A 25,636-nucleotide genomic window follows, 5' to 3' on the forward strand; every position below is an offset into this window, starting at 1 on the left:
TCAGTGGGTTAAGGATCTGGTGTTGCCATGAGCTGTGTTGTAGGTCACTGACGTGGCTCAGATCCTGTGTTGCTGTGGTTGTGGTGTAGGCTGGCAGCTGTAGTTCTAATTTGACCCCTAGCCTGGGAACCTCCACATGCTGCAGGTATGGCCTTAAAAAGCAAAAAAGCAAAAAAAAAAAAAAAAAAGTAGGAAAAACACCCCACTCACATCAATGGATAGATCCTTTAGATAGAAAATCAATAAGGTAAGGGAACCCTCCTGCACTGTTGGTGGGAATGTAAACTGGTACAGCCACTATGGAGAACAGTTTGGAGATACCTTAGAAATCTATACATAAAACTTCCATATGACCCCACAATCCCACTCTTGGGCATCTATCCAGACAAAACTCTACTTAAAAGAGACACGTACACCCGCATGTTCATTGCAGCACTGTTCACAATAGCCAGGACATGGAAACAACACAAATGTCCATCGACAGATTATTGGATTCGGAAGAGGTGGTATATATACACAATGGAATACTACTCAGCCATAAAAAAGAATGACATAATGCCATTTGCAGCAACATGGATGGAACTAGAGAATCTCATACTGAGTGAAATGAGCCAGAAAGACAAAGACAAAGACCATATGATATCACTTATAACTGGAATCTAATATCCAGCACAAATGAACATCTCCTCAGAAAAGAAAATCATGGACTTGGAGAAGAGACTTGTGGCTGCCTGATGGGAGGGGGAGGGAGTGGGAGGGATCGGGAGCTTGGGCTTATCAGACACAACTTAGAATAGATTTACAAGGAGATTCTGCTGAATAGCATTGAGAACTTTGTCTAGATACCCATGTTGCAACAGAACAAAGGGTGGGGGAAAAAATGTAATTGTAATGTATACATGTAAGGATAACCTGACCCCCTTGCTGTACAGTGGGAAAATAAAAAAATTATAAAAAAAAAGAAAATCAATAAGGCAACAGAGATCCTAAATGACACAGAAAAGTTAGACTTAGTTGACATTTTCAGGACATTACATCCAAAAAAATCAGAATATACATTCTTCTCAAGTGCACATGGAACATTCTCTAGCATTGACCACATACTGGGGCACAAAACTAACCTCAACAAATTTACGAGTATAGAAATTATTTCAAGTATCTTCTCTTACCACGATGGCATGACTAGAAATCAACCACAGGAAAAGAAATGAGAAAACACTAACTACATGGAGACTAAACAACATGCTATTAAAAAAACTAATGGGTCAATGAGGAAATCAAAAAGGAAATTAAAAAAATATCTTGAAATAAATAATAATGAAGACACAATCATTCAAAATCCATGGGATGCCACAAAAGCAGTGCTTAGAGAGAAATTCATAGGAATACAGGCCTTCTTCAAAAAAGAAGAAAAATCTCAAATCAACAACTTAACCTATCACCTAAAAGAATTAGAAAAAAAAGAACAAACAAAACCCAAGGTCAGCAGAAGGAAGGAAATCAAGATCAGAGAGGAAATCAATAAAAAAGAGATTCAAAAAACAATAGAAAAAAATCAATAAAACCAAGAGCTGGTCCTTTGAAAGGGTAAACAAAATTGACAAACCTCTGGTCAGACTCACTGAGAAGAGGAGAGAAAGAACTCAAACAAAATAAGAAATGAAAAAGGAGAAATCTCAATGGACACTGTAGAAATACCAAAAACCATAAGAGAATATTATGAACAATTATATGCCAACAGATTTGACAACCTAGAAGAAATGGACAACTTTCTAGAGACATACAGCCCACCAGAATCAAGAAGAAATAGATCAATTGAACAGACTAATCACTAGAAATTAAATTTAATATGTAATAAAACACTCCCTACAAACACAAGTATGGGACCAGATGGCTTCACAGGTGAATTCTACCAAACATAGAAAGAAGAACATATACCCATTCTCCTTAAACTTTTTCAAAAGGGTGAATAAGAAGGAACACTCCCGAAGACATTCTATGAAGCCACCATCACCCTAATACCAAAACCAGACAAAGATACTACAATAAAAGAAAATTATAGACCAATCTTTGATGAATATGGATGCAAAAATTTCAAAAAATTAAACATATTAAAATAAGAAATTAATCCAAATGCATACTGAAAAATTAAAAGTTAGTCAAGATTGAACTTTGTGTTGAGATAGGGTGACAGGTGGTGTGACAATTGGGTGCCCACATCAAATAAGGGCTCTGATCCTGGATTAACTGCCCTTCCCCTAGCATGCTCTAGACTTTCTTGATCAGATACACACATTACTCATCCTTCAAGTCCTGTTTCAGAAGCTGCTTCTTCTGTGAAGTTCTTTCAACATTGTGGCTCTTCTTCCTTTTTGGACAGAATTGGTCTTTTCTCTCTTTTGGGTCTCCCCAAAACTTTGTACTCTGAAAGTAGTATTCCTTACATTGTCATATTCCTAGTCATAATACTGTCCTTGCTAGGTTTTAATTTCTGCAAGGGCAGAGAACATTAAGCATTTTAAAGTTTTTTCCCCTTTGTTATACAAGTAATATGTACTTAATGAGAGAAAACTTGGAAAAAAATCCAGAAAGTTAAAATGAAAAACAATCATTGCATCCATCCATTGCCCTAATGTAATCAATGTTTCAAATCTGAAATAGTTCTTTCTAATGTTTCCCCCACCATAGGCAAATAAATGTTGAGTTTATTTGGGTAGGCATTGTTGATGCTGGAAGGTTTTAAAAGACTGTCTATGCCTTGTTTCTCTCTTTTCTGACTCTTCTGGCAAACTTGTATTTCTATCTATGTCAATGTCTACTGACATTAGTCCGTGGATATTTAGTCTAAAAAGGATTTTCTCAAGGTATGGACAAGTTTGCCTTGAAAGTACTTGGGAAAGTCACTGACTCTGGAAATCTCTTCAAGAAATTTAGCAGAGTCTACTGAATTACAACCCTTTTGTCAAGTGAGAACTGCTTCTTTGAATTGAACAGATGGACATGTATCCCAAAGTGGGGGAGTGTGCCCCCGTAGGTTCTCACAGTTAACAGTTGGAGGGTTATTAGGGACAAGAAGCACAACTCAGTGACAGTTTTATCATTCCACTTAAGAATGGGTTTTTTATACTTTAAGCACAGTTCCTGGTACTTGTTTACTTCAGACTTCCTCCTCCTCTGTTCCCTACTTCTTTTGGAAGGTCTGACAGTTTGTACTATGGTTAAGAAAGCCTGGCTCCATGACAAGAAGGAGAGATGTGCTTGCCATGGGGACCACCCTACTGGTCATGCATTTGTTTATTCTAATGAACATTGGCAATGTGATAGGAACTGTTTTACTTGTGAAAGTGGAGTAGAAGTATCAATGAAAGTAGGTCACTAATACTGGAGCTCCTTGTGGACAAAAATTGAGATAATCTAAAAATTTTCACCCATAGGATATCATTATTTGGGATTATCTTCTTTTTAATAACATTTTAAAAGAGTATAGCACTTATGCAAGTTTCCTGTAGGGACTTTGGAAAATGCAGGAACTTATGGAGATGTAAATCAGAATCAACCATACACTTGCCACACAATAACTGTTGTCCACATTTTGATGTATTTACTTTCAACCATTTTCTATTAATGTATAAATAGGTGATTAGGATGGTATTATATATAGCTATGCTATCTTCTTTTCATTTAGCTTTATCTATATTTTGATATAGATCCTTTTTAAGTTGTGAATATTCAAATACTTTAGAAGTTAGCTTAATATTATGTCATAGAGATAAACTAAAATTAATATATGTATTCTCTTATTGTTCAATAATTAGGCTGGTTCCAAATTTTTCAAAGTTAGATATAGCATTTCAAAGGATTTTTTTAATACAAATTTTTCAAATTTCTAATTATTTCCTTAGGTAAATATGTAATGTTTTAAACAGTGTTTTGAATTATTTGAACAAAGGATATGAAATGTCCAAGAGTCTATATTTATTTATAAATTTCTGTCCAGAGAAGTTAGAGACATTTGCCCTTCTACAAGTAATTATTACAGTATATCCTTAAAATTTGTATTTGAAATGCTTGCTACTTTGGTAAATATAAAGGGTATCTCACTTTCAAAAATTACATGTATTTATCTACTTGGGTTTTCTATATAAGTTGTTAATTTTTTTAATGTGCAGTCTTAATGTTCTTAAGCATTGATTTCTGATTTGCCATTAATATGATATTTGCTGTTGGTTTAGGGTAAATATATTTTATCAGGTTAAGACAATTGCCTTATAAGATTTTTTAACTAAGAGTATAAGAAGTGATATGATGAATTAAAGCCCAGATTTGGAAATAAGGTTTTAGACAAATTCTAAAGTGTCTCTCAGCTTTGATTTTTTTAAATGGAGTTCTGTAATGCCATCTGATGGGGTTGATGAGATGGCTAAAAGAGATTATGTATCTAAACCATAGGAGGTATTCAATCAATATTAGCTATTATTTTTACATTTCTTAGAAAAAAATGGTAATTTTATGAAATTCCTTTTTAGTCTTTACTGAACAAATCATATTGGATTTATCTCTTGTCTACTAGTAGATTCTTATATTGATGCACTTAAGTACTTGATTGAATAGAACATTATTTTTATATGTTCCAAAATTTGATTTGCTTCTAGTGTTTTTCAAAAGAAAATACTGATGTTGAACTCATAAAAAAATTTTTTTTTATTATAGTTGATTTACAATCTTCTGTCAGTTTCTGCTGTTGAAATTTTAATAATCTTCCACCTGGAAGTTACCAACTTAAACAATTGATTATTATTTGGAGTTAAGCCCTAAGTACTAAGAGAATCAGAAAGATTCTGTAAGAAAATAAAATTATCTTATTGACTTATCTATCAGGTATTTATTTAGTGCTCACAGATGCTGTTGAAGGATAATGTCAGGCGATCTTCTTGACTATAGTCTTGACAGCCCTTTTGTTTAGATTCTCTAAGAGTTTTTGGGAGTGATTGAATGAGAAAAGGTGGTACACTATGAGAGGGCACACTAACTCTAAGTTTTCTTGGCATAGGCTGGCATTTCTTTCTACCTTCAGGAGATTTATTCCTAAGATTGAACTATTAAAGACTATATAAACTTATTGTCAAAATTAGACTGAATTAGGACCAATTAATTGATTACATTGAGTTAATCAATACAACTCTTATTTTCTTTCTCCTGATGAGGTACAAAGAAAAAGTTATGAATGATGATGATAAATGATTTTAATTTGCTTTGGACTGAAAATTGGGCACAACATTTTCTGAGTGATTTACTGGTTTTTTTTTGCTTTTTTTTTTTTCAATCTCTAAAGCAGAGACACCTACTAGCCTGAGACAATATACTGACAAAAATTTAGTAAGCAGCTTTTAACCATTCTTTATAAGGATGGAAGAATCACTATGTCCTGCTTCTTTTGATTAAGGAAATAGGAATGAGTAGATTTGTTTTGTGGTTTCTTTTCAGAAGAAAGAAGAAACATATCTGTGACAGATTTGTATACGAGGTAGGGAAGTCTTGTTCCAAGAGAATCTGGCAGTCTCACAAACTGCAAGTTTGGGTCTTTATTATCCTTTAGACACATTTGAATTCTGTCCAGGTCTTCCCCACCCTGGAAACTTCCACTTAGCCTGAGTTTGTCCCCTGGCCATGCACAGAAACTCCTTTAAAATGAAACTGTCTTTCTGTCTCTTTTCTCAATTCAGAAGGCATGGGGGAAGAAGAGGCTTCTTTTAATATACTGAAAATAACACTGACTTAAAAATTCTGAATCTAAATGTAGTACCTCATTTTTCTGTTAGTGGAATTCCAGACATGTAAATATTGCAGATACCTAAATTTTTTTCACCATAAGCACCAGATCTTTTTAAGAATGTAACATTTTTGATTGAATGAATTCTCAAAGATATTGCCACTTCTCTTTAAAAACAGAGGATACGGGGTAATATTCGATGATTCAATCTTTCAAATAAGCACTGTTGATGGTACTGTGTTGTAATGATAATAGCTAGAGATTCTGTGGTTCCTTGCTATGTTCTAAGTGCTGTACAGCATTAAGTTATTTACTTCTGCATTTACTTACATAAAACTCTGTGACACAGGTACAGTGATTTTCTCCATTCACAGAGAGGTTGAGAAACTTGATGAGCCCATAAACTAGCTAACAGTAGAGCTGGGATTCAGACCCATGCAGCAGAGTCCAGAATCTGTGCCTTTATCCACCACATAATGCTTTCTCTATATTTCTAAAGGTGGATTCCCCCCCACCCCGCCCCACCAAGGATTGTGAAATTTGTTTGCCCTGCTGCTGTGCATTTTGAGTTATTACATCTGCATGTTAAGGTATTCTTAAGCTTCCTTGCTGTCATCTACTGTTTTTCTCCATTTTTACTCTTACTGCCTTTCAATTTGCTGCTGTTCATCAGATTTGAGCTTGAGAAATCAGAATAAAAAAGCTTCTTGGAATAGCTCATTGTCACTAAGAACCTAATATGTTCTTTTATGTGAAAAGTGTATGAGCATTAGTACATGAATCTGTGGATTTTTAAAAAAATTCTCTGCAATAGCGGTTCTGGATAAGGAAGAAAATCCAATATTTTGTCAGAGCCTAGTAATAAGAACAACAGCAATAGTTATTTGTTGAGTATCTACAGTCATACTGCATGAAATACTTAACCTCTGTTACCTCTTTTCAAGCCTTTGCCAGCTGCTAAAGTGGGGACTATATTCCTTATATTCATAGAGTCAGGAAGTAGGGCTCTAAGAGGTTGAGACTTGCCCAGATTTACTCAGCTAATAAGCAAAGATTCAGGTCCAGGACTTCCCAGTTCCAAAGCCTTGCTTTTCTTATTCTATTCTTTTTGCCCTAAGCATGACTGTATTTTCTTTAGCAAACCTTATTTCTATTTAGGAAATTTTGCTATTGTCAGCTTAATCACTATGTGTGTTTAAAAGTATGTTTTGAAGTGTAAACTTAAGGTACAAAGTTGTCAGAGGCTTTATATTAGGAACAGTATAAGACAATTTTTGAAGGGTTGTTTTAAACCTTATTCAGTGATATTTGTAATTCTAATAGCAATGAGTTGATGGATTAGAGTTAGACATATCTTAAGTCTAGAAGTCCAGCTAGCCATTGTTGTGATGGGGCATAAAACATGGATTAGGACAAGGAAATAGGAATGATGAACAAGAGACCAAGCTAAGGGACATTTTGGATATGAAAGGAACAAAAGTTATGACCATAATAGGGGGTGGTGATGAAGGAAGAGTCAAGGATATCTTTGAAGTTTCCAGTTTATTTGAATTAATGAAAGATTTTATGCCCTGAGATGTGGAATATAAAAGCTATAACAGCTTTTGAGAAGAAAGCTGAGTTTTATTTTAAACATTTTGAGTGTTATGAACTTGTGGGACATCTAGGAGAAAGTAAAGTGCTTGGCAGACATCTGAAAATAAGGAACCAATTTTCTCATTATCTTTATAGTTAATAGAGATTCTACAGGTTCTTGACGAGCAACTTCATGGTGTTTTTGATGGAAGTAGATTGTCATATGCATCAAACCCTCTAGAATCCTCTCTCCCCTTTGCCTTTCTTGAAATCACTCAGATTTTCCTCTAGAGAACTTCTTTTTTCTGTTTTCAGCTGAACTCTTTCAATAGGACTAATACACCTGCTGCTCAGTAGGTGAGCCTTGAAGACTTAATCTCATCACCACTTCCATTCTTGACTTCTCAGGATTGATTTTTATCAGTTAGGATGTTTTGGGTTGCATGTAATAGAATATCTAACTAAAAGTGTCATAAGAAACAGGAGGTTATATATTCTCCCCACAAAAAGATTTCTAGAAGAAGGTGGCTCCAAGGTTTTTCCATGGTTCAACAAAGTTAGTTTCTGGACCAACCTCTCTAAGATTCCCATGGTTGCAAGGTGACTGCCACAGCTCCAGCAATTACTTCCTTATATAATAACATCCAAAGAGGAGTAGAGAGATTAGAGATGTTTACCTACATCTGTCTATTATTAGAGAGGAAAATCTTTTCCGGAGGCCTCTGGTAGACTTCTCTAAAGTTTCCATTGACTGGAATTAACCATGCCTTACTGGAAAAAGTAGAAGTTGACTTAGTCAAATTTTGGTTCAACCTGTAAGACTCAGGAAGTATCCCACTTCCCCAATCATGTTGCTGCTCTATTCTTAAATAAAATCAATGTTCTGTTATCAAGGAGGAAGGTGATAATAGCTATTGGATAGGCCACATATGGAGTCTGTTGCACTGGGCATAATACTCAATGGGATATCAGTAGACATTTGTAGGGGCATCCTCCTTGCACACAACCACCTTACTCTTCCAAGAGACCTAAAAGCATTCTCTTTCTCTGGACTGTGTGATAGATGGCTCTGATTTCTAAAACTGCTGCAGCCAGTACTGCTGCTGAAGGAAGTGCACCCGAAGACAAAGACAACACACAGTGTGGGGCATGGTTATAAGAACCACGGTGAAAAAAGAGAAGGAGCTTTGATATACAGTTAACTTCTGGATCAAACTGTACTTAAAGCTAGTTATATCTCAGAATATCCAGTTATAAAAGAAAAGCCATTCTCTCTTTTTGCAAAGTCATTTTAGGCTGGATTTTCTGTTACACACAATAAGACGAATTTTTACAATAAGAGAGTTGGGAATTTGGGCAACTAGACTGCCCACTGTTTTTCATCTTAATGAGGAATCTAAGCCTCATTTTCAGTTAAATAGTGTTGAGTATGATTGGTGAATTTCTAATATGCTTTTTATCTTTGTGGCAAGGAAATCTTGTTTACTCCAGACAACTGGCATGATACTTCTCTATTTGAAGAAGGCAGTGAGGACAAGCTGGCAGTATTGCCTTAGAGACAGATAACTTTCAAGTTCTGTAAGAAATATAAACAGAGCTCCTTCAAAATCTTCTATATTTAGTAAATAGAACAATACTATTTTTCATTTTCTTCCCTGCCCAAATAATTCCTTCTAGATAGTACTCAAAATAAGGTGCCCTATCAGAGATTAAATGAGGCATTCATAGCACATACTTTTAAATCCATGATCTCCTCTTCTTAGGACTGAAAAATAATGCCCTCATTGTGAACACAAATGTCAATATGTCTCATAACCTCTAATTTCAGCTCCAAGCATCTTTGTCCTCTTCAAATGACTGGCAACTTGATATTTTATTTTCAGCTTTCTTTGACGAGCGATTTGGTTTAAAATAAGCAAATAGGTAAGAAAAAACTGCCTAAAGCCTGCTTCCTCAAAATAAGCAATGCCCCTGTCCTCAGGGGCTGTCAGATTTATGTCCTTAGATGAACAATAATTACATTAATAACTTTAAGAGCTAATTAGCATTTTATAGTAAACACATTGTTCATCACACTAAGGGGAGAGACGGCTGTATCCTTTCTGCAGAATAATTGCTTTTCAAAACCAGAACCCATTTATCTTACTTCAGCAATACATGCCACCAACTGACCAAGAAATACTGTGCTGATTCTTCCTGAGCCCCAGTCTTGTTAATTCTTAAAAAAAAATGCAGAAATTCAAACAGGAAAAAATGAATTAACTTTAGTTTCTACTTGTGTGAACCCAAAAAAAGCAACCAATATCTTGTCATCACTTTTTCACATACTTTGCTTTTTCCAAGGTTTTTCCTGCTTAATTTTCTATGGTATTTCTAACGTACATGAAGTTTGAGACCACGCTTCCTCCCTCAATCTCAATGCAGTGCAGGCAATTGCCATGGTTACTTCTTTATTGCATCAAGTCCTGGAAATACACTTTGAATTCGCTTTAGATTTTGCAAGCTCAAAGCTAACTGGGGATAAATCCAAGAAGACTTTTCATCAGGATATTGACCCTTCTCTCCAGAAGCCCCCTTAAGGGGGTATTCTCTGCCTGCAGCCACTTTCAGTACTTCCCTTAACCCAGAGTTGCAGCAACTCCAAATCGACAGTCTTGTCAGAATGAATGATCTAAAATAAACATCCACTTGTCTGTCTGCATTACTAATCTTGACAAGGATCTTTTGCTTGTATCAACTGTGAGCCAATAGTCCTTAGAAGTACTTTGCTCGTTGTCTTGGTCCAGCAGCAGATGGAGAGCAGATATAAGGCCTGGAATCTGATTTCAACTGGCTCATGACATTACAATGAAAATGAAATTCAAATGAAATCAGCAAAAGAAACCTACCTGCTTTCTCCATCTTGGCAGCCTTCTTAATGTAGCAATTATCTCATTTAAGCAAAACCCTTGGTCAGTCACATCAGAACATCCCCAGCAATAACCATTTTGTGTACAAAGACTAGAGACACAATAATAAATCTCAAGGCCACCATTTTGCAGGCTAGGTTTCCCTTCCAATGTTTTCTTAGCTACTTAGTGAATACTAAAACTTTGATATCTTTGGGATTAATAATGGGAACTATCGGAGTTCCCGGTCATGGCTCAGTGGTTAACGAATCCGACTAGGAACCATGAGGTTGTGGGTTCAATCCCTGGCCTTGCTCAGTGGGTTAAGGATCTGGCGTTGCCATGAGCTGTGGTGTATGTCATAGATGAGGCTCGGATCCCGAGTTGCTGTGACTGTGGTGTAGGCCGGCAGCTACAGCTCCGATTAGACCCCTAGCCTGGGAACCTCCATATGCCGTTGGAGTGGCTCTAGAAAAGGCAAAAAGACAAAAAAAATAAAAATAAAAAAATGGTAACTATGTTACAGTACTGAAAACTATTAGTTAATAATAGATGTTCTGTCTCTTTGGTTGAAAAAAATATTTTGTCTGTTTTTCCTTACTCTTATTTAACTATACTGTCAGCATGAAGAATAGAAAGAGAAATGGTGCTAGGTTTGTGTATTGTATATCTTTAAGGAAGCCAATGTAATACCATGAAGGGATTTTTCTATTAATGCTTTAAGGTTTGGTGCCCTTGATAAAGCCATTAAAATTTTGACATTCCAGTTTCCCAAAGAGCCTTAACAAAAGTTTTAGGGGAGCATAATGATGCTTCTAGGCTGCTGAAATTATATGTGCTAGCACAAATTAAGTAGAAATTGCTTGATTATTAGGCTTATCTGATCAATTAAAATAGCCAATTGGAATAAAAGAAATCCACTTTTGTGCCATAATTATCTGAACTGATTGTCTGTGTTACAGTCTGTGTCATTATCATTTTTATACATCATTTTAAGAGATACAGACAGCCTAACAGCTTGCAAATTAGATTTTTATAAGGGAAAAACCTAATTGTGAATGTTATTTTTGAATTTTTATTTTATATCTTATTTATCTCAGAAAGTCTTTAATATTATGGGAAAACTACTGAGAGGGAGAGAAAAAGGCCACCCTCCAAATTTATCACAAGATCTTTAATTTTCTACATGTTCTTTCTCAGACTATTTGCAGTATATATTCTATTCCTGGTAAGTAGCCCTGAGTGTCTCATATTAATTGTGCTTGGAGTGTGGTTGTTTTCTTAAAATATATCTCAAGTCACACCTAAGCTGAAGTGCCAAATGCCAATCCTTTAGAAATTATATAAAAAAAGCAAAATTGTTTTCTCATTTATCTACCTGATATTTTAGTCATACTTAATCTATTGCAGAAATTTTACTGAAGAGAATAAGGATTGTCATAAGCTGTGATGATTAATCTTGTTTGTTAATATAACTGGGCTACAGGGTGCTCAGATATTTGGTTAAGCATTATTCTGGGCATGTCTGGGAGGATGTTTCTGGATGAGCTAACATTTGAATCAGTAGACTGAGTAAAACAGATTGCCCTTCTCAGTGTGGGTTGGCATCCAATCTATTGAGGGTCTGAATAGAACAAAAGGGCTGAGTAAGGAGGATTCATTCTGTTTTCGAGCTTTGATATTGGTCTTTGAGCTGGGACATCGGTCTTCTCCTGCCTTCAGACTTTAACTCAGAATTTACACTATTGGGTCTCTTGGGTCAATAGATACTGGCCAACTACAGGTCTTAGGACTTCTCAACCTCCATAATTATTTAGCCAAGTTCTTATTTTATCTATCTATCTATCTATCTATCTATCTATCTATCTATCATCCATCTATCTCTCTATCATCTGTCTCTCTCTTTGTATATTTTATTGGTTCTGCTTTTCTGGAGAACCCTGACAAATATCTCAGCTAACCAAAGTCAGCATCATTTTGAAAAGGAATCTATGTCATAATTTTATTGTGTTAAGTTTTAATTTTGAATACTCATAAATGTATTTAATCTGATTCTGGTAGAATGAACCTGTAGCCATCTGCCATTTAGCATTTTAGCTTTTCTGAAGTGAACAGAGCTCTACTGGCTCCTAGAAACCTGTGGGAGAGGCATGGACATTGAAAGAATAGATGATTAGATTCCCTATAGACATGTTCAATTAGGCGAAAGGTACAAGTTGCTCCTTCTTGGGCAGACCCTTCCTTAAACAGAGATTTCACATTTCAAGAATGTGAACAAATAACTCACTACTTATTGGGATTTGCACTCAATCTACTCCCAAAGGGAGCAAGTGGTCTAATATGTGTAGGTCTCTGGGGTAAAGAGTAACATAGATTCAATACACAGTTTCTTCCCTCAAGTAGGGAACTGTGACCCACAGTGTAAAAACTGATAAAGAGCGGTTGGTGGAGAGAGGGCCAAGATAGGAGAAGTGATTAAGAGGTATAAACTACTAGATATAAAAAGAATAAGATACAAGAATATAATGCACAGCACAGGGAATCTAGGTAACATTTTATTATAACTTTAAGTGGAGTATAATCTATAAAATATCAAATCACTATGTCTTACATCTGAAACTAATATAATGTTGTAAGTCAACTGCACTTCAATTAAAAGAAGAACAGATAAATGGCAGTACAGGGGAAGCCCATAATAAAGTGCTCAAATGAAGTTCTTGCTGGTTTTCTCCCAGTGCTATTCTCCTCTTGTTACACTGTGTTAGAGTGTATCTGGGTACATGATTGCCTTGCTAGATACCACATTTCCTAGACCCCTTTGCAGTTAGATGTGGCTCTGAAACTCAATTTTCTGCAGTGAAATGTAAATGAGTGTACCAAGTGTGATTTCTGTAAGTGATTGCCTAGAAAGAAATTACTGGTTGAAGATTTCCCTTTCCCACTTTCCCTATGAGAACCATAGACTGGAAAAGGGATGTGAGGCAAACTGAACTTTGATTAGGTATATTCTAAGGGTCACAAGTTGGAAGGAATACGAATCTTCTCTTAAAATGACCTCATGGAGCAATCCTGCTTCACTTTCTAATTATTATAAAAGGGAAATAAACTTCTGTATTTTTTGTTGTTGTTATATCAGCTTAGTCTTTATCCAGCCCAGCTAATACAGCTAACAATCCTTTTTAATGGTACCCTAGCAGAATCCCTAAGTTTATGCCATTGTCCCCTCTGATACCTCTCCTCGTAAATAACCAGCTTCTTGCCTGCACACACCGATTCCTAACCATTATCTCTCTAATTGCAAATCTTCTGGAGGCTGTTACACCCTGAAAAAGCTCACTTGTTAATACAAAGAAACTTGTGAGTAAATTAAAGTTAAAACTCCAAAGAGATATTTGAGATATGCATTTTACCTACAGAAAAATTGTCTGTAGAGTAACCTTTCTTACCAGTAAAGTTCAAGGCTTAACTTCTTAAAAATTAATTTATTTTTCAATTTAATATGATTTTTACTTTATATTGGAATATAGTTGATTTGCAGTGTTGTGTTAGTTTCAGGTGTACAGCAAAGTGGTTCAGTTATACATATACATATATATGTTCTTTTTCAGATTCTTCTTCCATATAGGTTATTACAGAATATTGAGAAGAGTTCCCTTAAGGTTTTTAACATGATTATTTGCTCTTCTTATTCTCATTCTCTCTTTCTTCATCTCTCTTTGTCTCTGTCTCTGCCCTTCTCTCTCTTTCTCTCTCTCATACACACACACTCACTCACTCTCTCTATACGTATTTTAATAATAATGAATTAGAACAGCTAATCACAAATCCAGCAAAAGGCAATTTTTTGAAGGAAAGATCAGATCAGAAAATTTCAGTTTTCAAGATAATTCCTAAGAAGCTATCCATTGGTATTTCATGTTTAATGCTAGAAATATATCCCTTAGATAATATCAAAAATATACTGGTAATTGAGGAAAGGGTCTTTCTTTTGGAAAAATAATAGATGAGATTTTTTTTTCTTTTCTTTTCTTTTTTTTTTTTTTAATTATTTTCCCACTGTACAGCAAGGGGGTCAGGTCATCCTTAGATGTGTACATTGCAGTTACAGTTTTTTCCCCCACCCTTTCTTCTGTTGCGACATGAGTATCTAGACATAGTTCTCAATGCTATTCAGCAGGATCTCCTTATAAATCTATTCTAGGTTGTGTCTGATAAGCCCAAGCTCCCGATCCCTCCCACTCCCTCCCCCTCCCATCAGGCAACCACAAGTCTCTTCTCCAAGTCCATGATTTTCTTTTCTGAGGAGATGTTCATTTGTGCTGGATATTAGATTCCAGTTATAAGTGATATCATATGGTCTTTGTCTTTGTCTTTCTGGCTCATTTCACTCAGTATGAAAGTCTCTAGTTCCATCCATGTTGCTGCAAATGGCATTATGTCATCCTTTTTTATGGCTGAGTAGTATTCCATTGTGTATATATACCAAATCTTCCGAATCCAATCATCTGTCGATGGACATTTGGCTTGTTTCCATGTCCTGGCTATTGTGAATAGGGCTGCAATGAACATGCGGGTGCATGTGTCTCTTTTAAGTAGAGCTTTGTCCGGATAGATGCCCAAGAGTGGGATTGCAGGGTCATATGGAAGTTCTATGTATAGATTTCTAATGTATCTCCAAACTGTTCTCCATAGTGGCTGTACCAGTTTACATTCCCACCAGCAGTGCAGGAGGGTTCCCTTTTCTCCACACCCCCTCCAGCACTTGTTATTTGTAGATTTATTAATGATGGCCATTCTGACTGGTGTGAGGTGATATCTCATGGTAGTTTTGATTTGCATTTCTCTTATAATCAGCGATGTTGAGCATTTTTTCATGTGTTTGCTGGCCATCTGTATATCTTCCTTGGAGAACAGTCTATTCAGGTCTTTTGCCCATTTTTCCATTGATTGATTGGTTTTTTTGCTGTTGAGTTGTATAAGTTGCTTGTATATTCTAGAGATTAAGCCCTTGTCAGTTGCATCATTTGAAACTATTTTCTCCCATTCTGTAAGTTGTCTTTTTGTTTTCTTTTTGGTTTCCTTTGCTGTGCAAAAGCTTTTGAGTTTGATGAGGTCCCATGGGTTTATTTTTGCTCTAATTTCTCTTGCTTTGGGAGACTGACCTGAGAAAATATTCATGATGTTGATGTCAGAGAGTGTTTTGCCTATGTTTTCTTCTAGGAGTTTGATGGTGTCCTGTCGTATATTTAAGTCTTTCAGCCATTTTGAGTTTATTTTTGTGCATGGTGTGAGGGTGTGTTCTCGTTTCATTGCTTTGCATGCAGCTGTCCAGGTTTCCCAGCAATGCTTGCTGAATAGACTTTCCTTTTCCCATTTGATGTTCCTGCCTCCCTTGTCAAAGATTAATTGACCATAGGTGTCAGGGTTTATTTCCGGATTCTCTATTCTGTTCCATTGGTCTGTCTGTTTTGATACCAGTACCACACTGTTTTGATGACTGTGGCTTTGTAGTATTTCTTGAAGTCTGGGAGAGTTATGCCTCCTGCTTGGTTTTTGTTTCTCAGGATTGCTTTGGCGATTCTGGAGATGAGATATTTTATGTCCAGATATAAAGTAAAACATAAAAATGTATAGGTAAAAATTCAACATTGCTATATATCCCCAATTTTTTTTCTTTAGAAAGGAGTTAGTTGTTTTACAGAAATTCTGCTTTTAGAGAGTTGAATAGTGCTGGCTAATATCATTTATACATTTTATAGTAAGATCAGGATAAGGAACAAATTGCTATGTATAGATCTATGCATTCCTTTGACGTGTGAACAGGATCTGCTGGAATAGACTTGGAGGTGAGCTGATGTCACACCTCATGACTGGCCTACAGAAAATGTTGGTGGCCCTACTCTATTTTAGGGAGGGAGGGTACATGCCAGTGTACTAGTAAGAAGCTACTTTTTAAAATATTTGCAGACTGAGAACTACATTCCAGAATTTCATTATATGAAAAAACATTCTATCAGTGGATGATATAAGGTATTCAGTTCAAAAACTAATTTTTATGTGCATTTTATGGCTCCTTTTTATGATCATATGACTCATATTTTTAGCAGATACTTTTCTTTCTTTTTCTTCTTCTTCTTTTTTTTTTTTTCTTTTTGTCTTTTAAGGCCACACCTGTGGCATATGGAGGTTTCCCAGGCTACGGGTCGAATCAGAGCTATAGCCACTGCCCTACACCACAGCCACAGCCACACCAGATATGAGCCACATCTGTGACCTACACCACAGCTCATGGCAACACCGGATCCTTAACCCACTGAGCGAGGCCAGGGTTCAAACCTGCATCCTCACGGTTACTAGTCATATTCGTTTCCACTGAGCCACGATGGGAATTTTTTTTTTTTAAATGTCATTATTCTCCCCTTGCTTTTGTTGTGTTTTGTTTTTTCCTCCTTTTCTGCCATCCTCAAGGCATATGGAAGTTCCCAGGCCAGGGAGTGAATCCAAGCCAGAGCTGTGACCTACTCTACAGCTGCAGCAACGCTCGGTCCTTATCCTGCTGCACTGGACAGGGGATTGAGCTGGTGCCTCCACAGAGACAAGCAGGATCTTTAACCCATTGCTCCATAGTGGGAACTCAGCAGATACTTAAATCAATAGATAACTCCTTCCAAATTCCTCTGGGTCTGATTTGAGGCCAGACTGCTCCCCCATTAAAGGAGGCTACAGAGATAGAGAAAGTATTTCTTGGTTTATGTCCAATTTATATGGTACTTGGTTTATTTATATTTATAAATATTTGATAGTAGATTACACAGTATTTATCCTACTCTATGGGTTCAGTCATTCTCAACTAATCTAATGTTTTTGCTGTCTTTATAAAGGGTCTATATTAAAAGAACCTCTTTAAATATTGCTAAAGTCACCTAAATTGGGTGGGCAAAAATGATAAATAATTAAGATGTACCCAGAGCAGATAGACCTTTACAACACTTTCCATTTTGCTTGCTTTGTGTAAATACGTCCCCAGTGATCTACATCTCCAAAACTGTAAGAACACAATTAAATCTTCAGCAGAGAACTTTTAGAAACCATAGTGTTCAAGTCTACAAGAATCTGAAAACTCTGAAAGTATTTAGAAATAGTCTAGACAAAAAAAAATTTTTGTATGAATTTTAAAAAAATGTGGTTGCACAGTTTTGTTAAAAATGCGAATTAAACTAACTTCTTGGTGTTTTGAAAAATTAAAACAACACAAAACAAAACAACAAAACCTAAACCCCGAAGCAGAGTTAAACTGAGTTGGGGTAGGATAAAAGAAGAAAAGATGAAGTAAAATGTAGCCTTAGAACACATTATCTCAATGAAGAGGGACTGATTTGGTCGTGGGATTGTGATGGACAGAGCTGAGAATATATGACTTGATGTACGGGGGATGTTGCAGTCTAAATCAGGGCTTCTTGGACTTTTTGGCAAAGGGTCAGATAGTAAGTACATTAGACTTTGCAGGCCAGTCAGTCTGTCATACCTTCATAACTCTACAGTTGTAGCACAAAAGTACCCATAGCTGAGCCATAAACTAATGAGTATAGCTGTTTCCAATAAAACTTTATTTATGGACACCGAAATTTAGATTTCATATAGTTTTTAATAGCAAGGAATATTAGTCTTTTGAATTTTTTCCCACTCCAACCATTTTAAAATGCAAAAATCATTTTTAAGCTTGTGAAGTACATGAAAATAAGAGATGGTCTCTGGTCTAATTGGAGGTTCCTTTGGGGGCAGATACTATCCTTTAGGGTGCATTTTGCAAATTTTAGGAGACATTCTTGTCTTCTAATGAAATCTTTTATGAACATTTGCATATCAAAATATATGCTATTTTATTATAAATATTTTACTTTTCCTCATAAGGGATTATCAAATTAGAAATGAGTTGAACATTTGAATGGATCAATAGACACAGAAAATGTGTTAGCATGAGTATTCTGTGCAATACAGCAAAACAAAATCTAGGACTTTGAAATTATGAGGAAAAGAGATCTTGAGGAATTTCTGGAGAGCTAGGAATGACACATGAAAATTAATAGTATGATACCCATTATCTCAAATTTTAAAAGGAGTGAAACACCTCTATTAACTCTAGTGTGCACCATTTGTACACACACATATTTACACATGCACACATACCTAGTGAATGAAAAGTATAAGGGCTTTTATGGATTCATTCCTGACTCTGACCTCTGATCTATTTGTTCTAGATTGATAGTTTCTCAAGTTGCAGTTTTACTCCCAAAGGGATTTTAAGTACATGACCTTCGGGTATGAGGAGGGAATGACTGCAACTGAAATACTGTTCTTGAAGTCAGTACATTTTTGAATAACCAGGCTGTTTACTGGAATCATCTGTAAGACATGCTGACTTGTAGCAGTGTGTATTCCCATCCCATAATGAAAGAAGGGAGACCATTTGGAAAATGTAAGGCCAATAATCTTATTTGTCACAAATTTAGCTGTAGGGTATAAAAAGTCAATGCTTTCTAGCTCCTAATGAGCTATTTTCATTTGGCCATTTATTAGCCTTTCCTGAGACTAAGCCCTCTGGGCAGCTGTCAGTCATTATTTTGTAATGACACATAGGTCAACGGTATTTTTGGAAAGAAAATACCTCATTTTTCTCTTCAGTTCCATTAAAAAGAAGTTTTCTTCTCCCTATATCCAAGGAAATGTATATTTTATGTCCATGCATATAAATGGATTACAAAATATGTGTGACCTCATTTCCCTGAGTCTAGCTTCCTCAATTCAGTAAATGCCATGTTCTAATAGTATGGATGGCAGTCCTGAAGAAGACTGTAGTGATTCACTATACAACACCTTAACAAGACAGAAGCCATTTCATTATCACTGGTTAATTTTTTTTTTTTCAGTAGGAAACAAAACCCCCAAACAAGCCAAGCAGCACTAATGAAGAAATACTGGCCCACTTGCTCTGTCTCATTGGTTACAAAAGAAGGTGTTTTGATTAATGAGAAGTGCACAAATACAGCAGGTTAATTGCAGGTTACTAACTCTCATTTTCCCCCCAAACCTAGAAAACACAAATTCAAGGGAAGATATCTCTTTCTGATGAATATTTTTTCATTCTTAAAATTCATTATTAATCCAGAAGATCTGAGATTACAGCCCTATCAATAAAGAGTTGTATTAAAAAGCACACTTTTTTTGTTCAGTAGATTTTATTACCCATTAATAATTACTTCTGGAGCTACCTCTGTTGTCTAATATTTTTCTAATTGGAGAAAATTCCACTGTTATTTTTTTTAAAATCCTGATGATGGTTTTTTAAGTTAAAAGCTGATCTGTCATTGAATGGTTATACTTTTCAAAGAAGATACTTTTGATATTGATGCATTATTGGAGCAGCCAAAGTTGTGAAGAAAAAAGTAATATCGTGATCATATAACTTCAATTATGAAAACTGTCTTACATTCAGAGAGTATTAGACTAAACCGGACCTAAAACAAAGAGGTACCCACTTTTAAACAATCTAAATTACCAAATCAGTAGTACCCCAAATGACTTGTGGAGAAGGACATGCCAGGTAGCAAGCATTCTATCAATCTCAGAGCATCCTTAGATACACTACACTATCCGAAGCACAGAGGACTTAACTAAGAAAATCAAAAGAACAGAACAACAGACCAAGCATTCAGTAAAGTTTTAACTATCCTGATGAAAGCAGAAACCCTTTGGGAGTTCCCATCGTGGCACAGTGGTTAACAAATCTGACTAGGAACCATGAGGTTGCAGGTACGACCCCTGGGCCTTGCTCAGTGGGTTGAGGACCCGGTGTTGCCGTGAGCTGTGGTGTAGGTCGCAGACACAGCTCAGATCCCCAGTTGCTATAGCTCTGGCGTAGGCCGGTGTCTACAGCTCTGATTAGAAAAGGCACAAAGACAAAAAAAACCAACCAACCAACAAACAAAAAAACCCAGAAACCCTTCATTATACAAATTCACAATTAAGAGACAACTCTTGGAAATTAAAATCTAAACATACGGTATATAATGCTTTTAAAATATATTACCTGAAATTACTAGGCTTAGCATATAACCACTAACATCTAAGATGGCTGTTTTTAAAAGGAATACTTAATTTGAATATATATTACGCAAAGAATTATATACTCATATTAGAAATATATTCTAAAACTAAAAAGATTAGAAATCCATGAGTGCATTTTCTTCTGATTCATGGCAGCAGCATGGGGTAGAGCGTGAACTTTACAGTCATCAAACCTGGGTTCAAATTCTAGTTCTGCCCCAAGTTATTTGAGCTTGGATGACTCATACAACTTCCCTGAGCCTCAGTTTTCACGCTTAAAAATTCTACCTACCTACCTTACAATATTGTTATCTGACATATATGTATCCATCTTATGCATGGTAGGCCAACAAATTATAGTTTCCATAGAATATTTTTGGGCCCAAGAACTATTTGTATTGTATGCTTCTTTTCAGTAAAATTATTATTATAAATTAGATTTAAAAATTATTAAATGTCAGACACAGCTTTTCTGTGGGACTAATAGCATGGGAAAACATAATTTATAGAATTCTCAACTAATTTGGAACTTATTCTTTTTCCTGGGAAAGAACTAGTCTCTATTTTATTTTTTTTCAGGATTGCTTTGTGTGAACTCCACATCTTGGCTATAAATTTTGCCTCCTTGTTGACATTTGAAAAAATATTTGCCTTCTTCCTCACAAGAATATTTTTGTAAGTAAAGTTTGTTAAATAGCGTGCTTATACTTTAATGCAATCGGTTACTAATTTATTAAAAGATAATGATATATAATAGTAGCACAATAATTTTTTTAACATTACCCACTTTTAAAATGTAATATTTATTAACCTAAAACATAAAGCTGTCTTCTAGGACTTTTGGCTATATCCACACATTTAAAATCTTAATTGTTTTGAAAATATTATATATATTACATCTATGTTTATAATTTCTAGAATCACTTATACAATCCTAAAATGTATGTTAGCCCTATTTGTATTTACTAGTTTCTTCACTCCTCACTGAAGCAGCAGTTCTATTACCATTTATCAATTATTTAAAATATCTGAGGTACCAATATATAGCAAATATATCAGATTTCCTAAGACACATTTGACCTAAAATAGAGAAAGTGAGTATCGTAGATAGAATAATGCACCCCTGCCACATCCTTATACCCAGAACCTGTGAATATGTTGTTACATAGCAAAGGGGTAATTAAGGAAGCAGATGGAGTTAAGGTTGTTAATCGGTTGGCCTTAAAATAAGACAACTATGCTAGATTATCCAAGAAGGCCCATAGTTATCACAAGGGTGCTATTATGGGTTGAATCGTGTTCCCTCACTCAGATTCATATGTTGAAGTCCTAACCCCCATTACCTCAAAATATGACCTTATTTGGAAACAGGGCCTTTGCAGAGGTAATCAAGTTTAAATAAGTTTAATGAAGTGGGCCCTAATTGATTAAGACTGGTGTCCTCATAAGAAGAGGAAATTTGGACATAGATAAATACAGAGGGAGGACGATGTGAAGACACAGGAAGAAGACTGTCATCTACAAGCTGAGGAGAGAGACCTGGGACAGATTTTTCCTCGTGGCCCTCAAAAGGAAAAGACTCTGCCAACACCTTGATCCTGGACTTCTGGCCTCCAGAACTATGGGACATAATTTCTGTTGTTTGAGCTACCAGTCTGTGGTACTTTGTTATGGCAGCTCTAGCAGACTAATTTACATCCTTCAAATGTAGAAGAGGGAGGAAGAGGAATCATAGACGATTCAAGGTGAGAAAGAATTGAACAGCCATTGCTGACGTTGAAGATGGAAGGGACCATGAGCCAAGAAGGCAGGCAGCCTCTAGAAGCTGCAAAAGACAAGGAAATGAGAACCTACTGGATAGCACAAGAAAATCTACTCAGTAGTTTGTAATAACCTGGATGGGAAAAAAGAACAGACATATTTATATGTATGACTGATTCACTTTGCTGTACACCTGAAACTAATACAACATTATAAATCAACTATACTCCTATAATAATAATAAAAAAGGACAAGGAAATGGATTCTGCCATAGAACCTCCAGAAAGAAACGAAGGCAGCTCTACCTACACCTTTATTTTGGGCAAATGAGACCCATTTTAGGCTTCTGAACTATAGACCTGAAAGATAACAAATGTGTGTTGTTTTAAGCCACTAAGTAGTAATTTGTATTACTAGGTAGTACTAATGTATACTATTTTTATAGCAACCATAGAAACCTTATATAGTGAGTGAGCTTAATTTCTTGAGGAGTGAAACTGATTTCCTTAGGATCCTGCCTGGCTTCCTTTTGTTCTGGTTTTATTTCTTGTGGGCTCAAAGCTTTTGGGCTCTTGCTCACTTTTCCCTGTCTGCTATTTTAGAGAACATGTAAAACATTTTTAAAGGAACTCGTCGTGCTTCTTCACTTCTCACTTTCTTAAGAATTGCAAACTCTTTTAGGATGTTCCCTTGCTCTACATAACAGGAAATGTTTTAAAAATGTGCACCTTTTCTAAAAAGACTAGAGAAGCCCTTTATCCTAAGACACACAATAGATCCATTTTCTTACTCCTCTCTTTTTCCTTGAAATTACTTTACTATTCCTGATGTACTTAAGTCACACCACAGATGGCCATTAGTGTACTAAGAATTAGGAATTGATTTTACCTGTTTGAGTCCTAATATATTCATCCTGTATTCCCCAAAGCCTCCTCAGTAATTCCACTGTTTGTCACAGTAATTTAGCATTGTGTAAAGTAACAGTTAATAGATAATCTTTAGGTAAAATACAATCATGAAAGAAGAAATATTTTTTTACACTCTCTCTGCTTTGTTTCACTGTTGGAGAAGAAGTTAGAAAAAAGGAATTATGAAAAGTTGTATGTGTGTGCAGCAACATAGATTTACAAATAGCATTCAGTTTTTCTAGAATAAGCTATATAATAAAAGCTTTAAAATTATAATTAAGGCATGCCTAAATTGTAATTTAAACCAATTGCTATTCTTTTAAAAATATCAAAGATCTGTTTTTAAAAAAACACAGAAATTTATGAGAATGTCCAGTTCTTTAACGCCTATCCTAGAGAAATAATGCCACATTCATATTTAAAACATTAATTTAAATTTTCTTAATGACATAACCAATGTACTTTAATAAAGTCTAAGGAGATGGAAAATGGTCAAAAGAAGGCCATAGGGAAGCAGAAGCCCTTTCCTTCTAACTTTAAAAAACATCCTCAGTATTTGCAGTGCTTACCACAAATACTGACTATACTAATGATGTTGGTTTAGATTCCTTGCTTCATACCAAATGGCAGAATGTGAGTTTATTTTTCTCTGGCCCCTGACATTTACACAAGAAATGAATAATATCTAGGATAAGAAAATTCAGAGGCCAGTTTTGGAACCGGATGAAATTCGAGAATTTAGTATTACAAATTGATACAGATTTCACAATTGTCTATTTATGAATGATCATGAGGATCAAATTAGGTCATGTATATGAAAACCATGAAAGGAGTAACATGTACAATGTTACAAGATGTGTTGTTTTTTTAAAAAATTATAAATGTAACAACGAAACTCCAATATTTCTACCAAAAATTGTTTACCACAGGAGTTTTGAAAACTTTATAAATAATGGAGTTCCCATGGTGGCACAGTGGCTAACGAATCCAACTAGGAACCATGAGGTTTCGGGTTTGATCCGAGGCCTTGATCAGATTTGATAGAAACACATGTAGCTGATGTTTGTTAAGAACTGTCATGGGGAGTTCCCGTCATGGCACAGTGGTTAACGAATCTGACTAGGAACCATGAGGTTGCGGGTTCGATCTCCGGCCTTGCTCAGCAGGTTAAGGATCCGGTGTTTCCGTGAGCTGTGGTGTAGGTTGCAGATGTGGCTCGGATCCCGCATTGCTGTGGCTCTGGCAGAGGCCAGCATCAACAGCTCCGACTGGACCCCTAGCCTGAGAGCCTCCATATGCCTTGGGAATGGCCCCAGAAAAGGCAAAAAGACAAAAACAAAAACAAAACTTATAAATATTAAACACATAAAATCTCCAAGGTCAGTTCCATTTTGTAAGTAGCTGAAGATGTGCAATATCTAGTGTGTGGTCAAATGTTGTATCACATTGAAATGTGACTTTTACTACTTCAGTAGCTTACAGGTTTGTAGAATCTATGAGTTCCAAGAAAACATTTACTTGTTAAGAGACTCAATTTCCAGGAGTCTGTAAATTTACTGCAACTACAGTAATTTTCAGGTTTGGAAAATGTAACATCTCAACTATATAATCAACAACTGTCTTTCTCTGATACATATTTGAGATCCAAAAAATAAGTTTAAAAAAAAGGTGGGGTATGTTTCTGAGTTGCCAGAGAAGTTTACAAGATTCTTGCATTGAAGCTTATCTTTTTACTCACTGGACCCTTTTAACTCATGGTACTGTTAACTGAAAATCCACTACTGTGCCAGAGCACCTGAAAAAAGTATGATGGTCTCCGGAGGAGACAGTTTGGGGGGTGGGGGGCTGTGCTTGGGCTGTGGGATGGAAATCCTGTGAAATCAGATTGTTATGATCATTATACAACTACAGATGTGATAAATTCATTTGAGTAATAAAAAAAATGAAAAAAAAAAGTATGGTGGTCTGGTTTCCCTGCAGATTAGAAATAGCTAAAACTCCAAAACTTGATATAAAAATCTAAAAAACTGAGAGCGTCTGGGACCACTTACTAGGGGCAGACAACCCTGTAGTCCTGAGTAGAGCCTGAGGGAATCTCTGTTTTGTCGTCCAGTTCAATAGCGGATGTTCATAATGACATCTGACTCTTCATTGAGAGGATAGCTTTGAAGGCGCTGCAGTAGTCATGGTAGGAGCTCTGCTGATTCATTCCACAAAGAGTATTGATCACTTCCTCTGTGTGAAGCAGAGGTGAATGAAACATTCTTTTTGCTTCGGAGGAGCTTAGGTACAGTGTAGTGGGGGTGGCAGGCAGATATGAAAAGAAGTAATTTCTAGATAGGAGGTACATGCCCTGAAAGTGGAGACAAAAGAGTATAGAAGCACAGCCTTTCCCTTGTTAAAAAATAAAGGGGGGGGGATTTCTATACAAATTAAAATAACAAAGATAGTTTAGATGCTTCAAGATGTAAAACCTCACCATTCAGAATGACTCATTCTCCAAATATTCTTGCAATCACAGCCTTATTATTTTTTTATCTTTGTTTTTTGCTTAAGTTACAAATGCCATTTAAGAAATTTTAATTAATGTACAGTAGTTACAAAGACAGCGATTATGAGTTGGACTAAAG

The 25,636-nt window shown here is 35.9% G+C and overlaps 2 protein-coding genes across 7 annotated transcripts in view; one reads left to right on the forward strand and one right to left on the reverse strand.

Moving 5' to 3' along the window:
- CDH20 (cadherin 20) overlaps window positions 1-25,636 on the reverse strand; it is a 208,220-nt gene that overhangs the window by 152,331 nt on the left and 30,253 nt on the right. The window lies entirely within an intron of this gene.
- LOC102165284 (uncharacterized) overlaps window positions 1-25,636 on the forward strand; it is a 780,066-nt gene that overhangs the window by 151,192 nt on the left and 603,238 nt on the right. For 3 of the 5 annotated variants that reach the window (XR_014816043.1, XM_084977349.1, XR_014816041.1), the window contains one exon: window positions 20,917-21,012. The gene's annotated coding sequence lies outside the window, so the exon portion shown is untranslated. Of the gene's footprint in view, window positions 1-20,916; window positions 21,038-21,708; window positions 24,354-25,636 lie in introns of those variants that run through there. The other 2 variants (XR_014816052.1, XR_014816046.1) reach the window with 2 other exon arrangements.

The sequence above is a fragment of the Sus scrofa genome, chromosome 1 (genome assembly GCF_054392235.1).
Source record: "Sus scrofa isolate SSC_HxYL_T2T_F1_AM1 chromosome 1, Sscrofa_HxYL_maternal_Yorkshire_Landrace_v2.0, whole genome shotgun sequence".
In the NCBI taxonomy this organism is placed as follows: Eukaryota; Metazoa; Chordata; class Mammalia; order Artiodactyla; family Suidae; genus Sus; species Sus scrofa.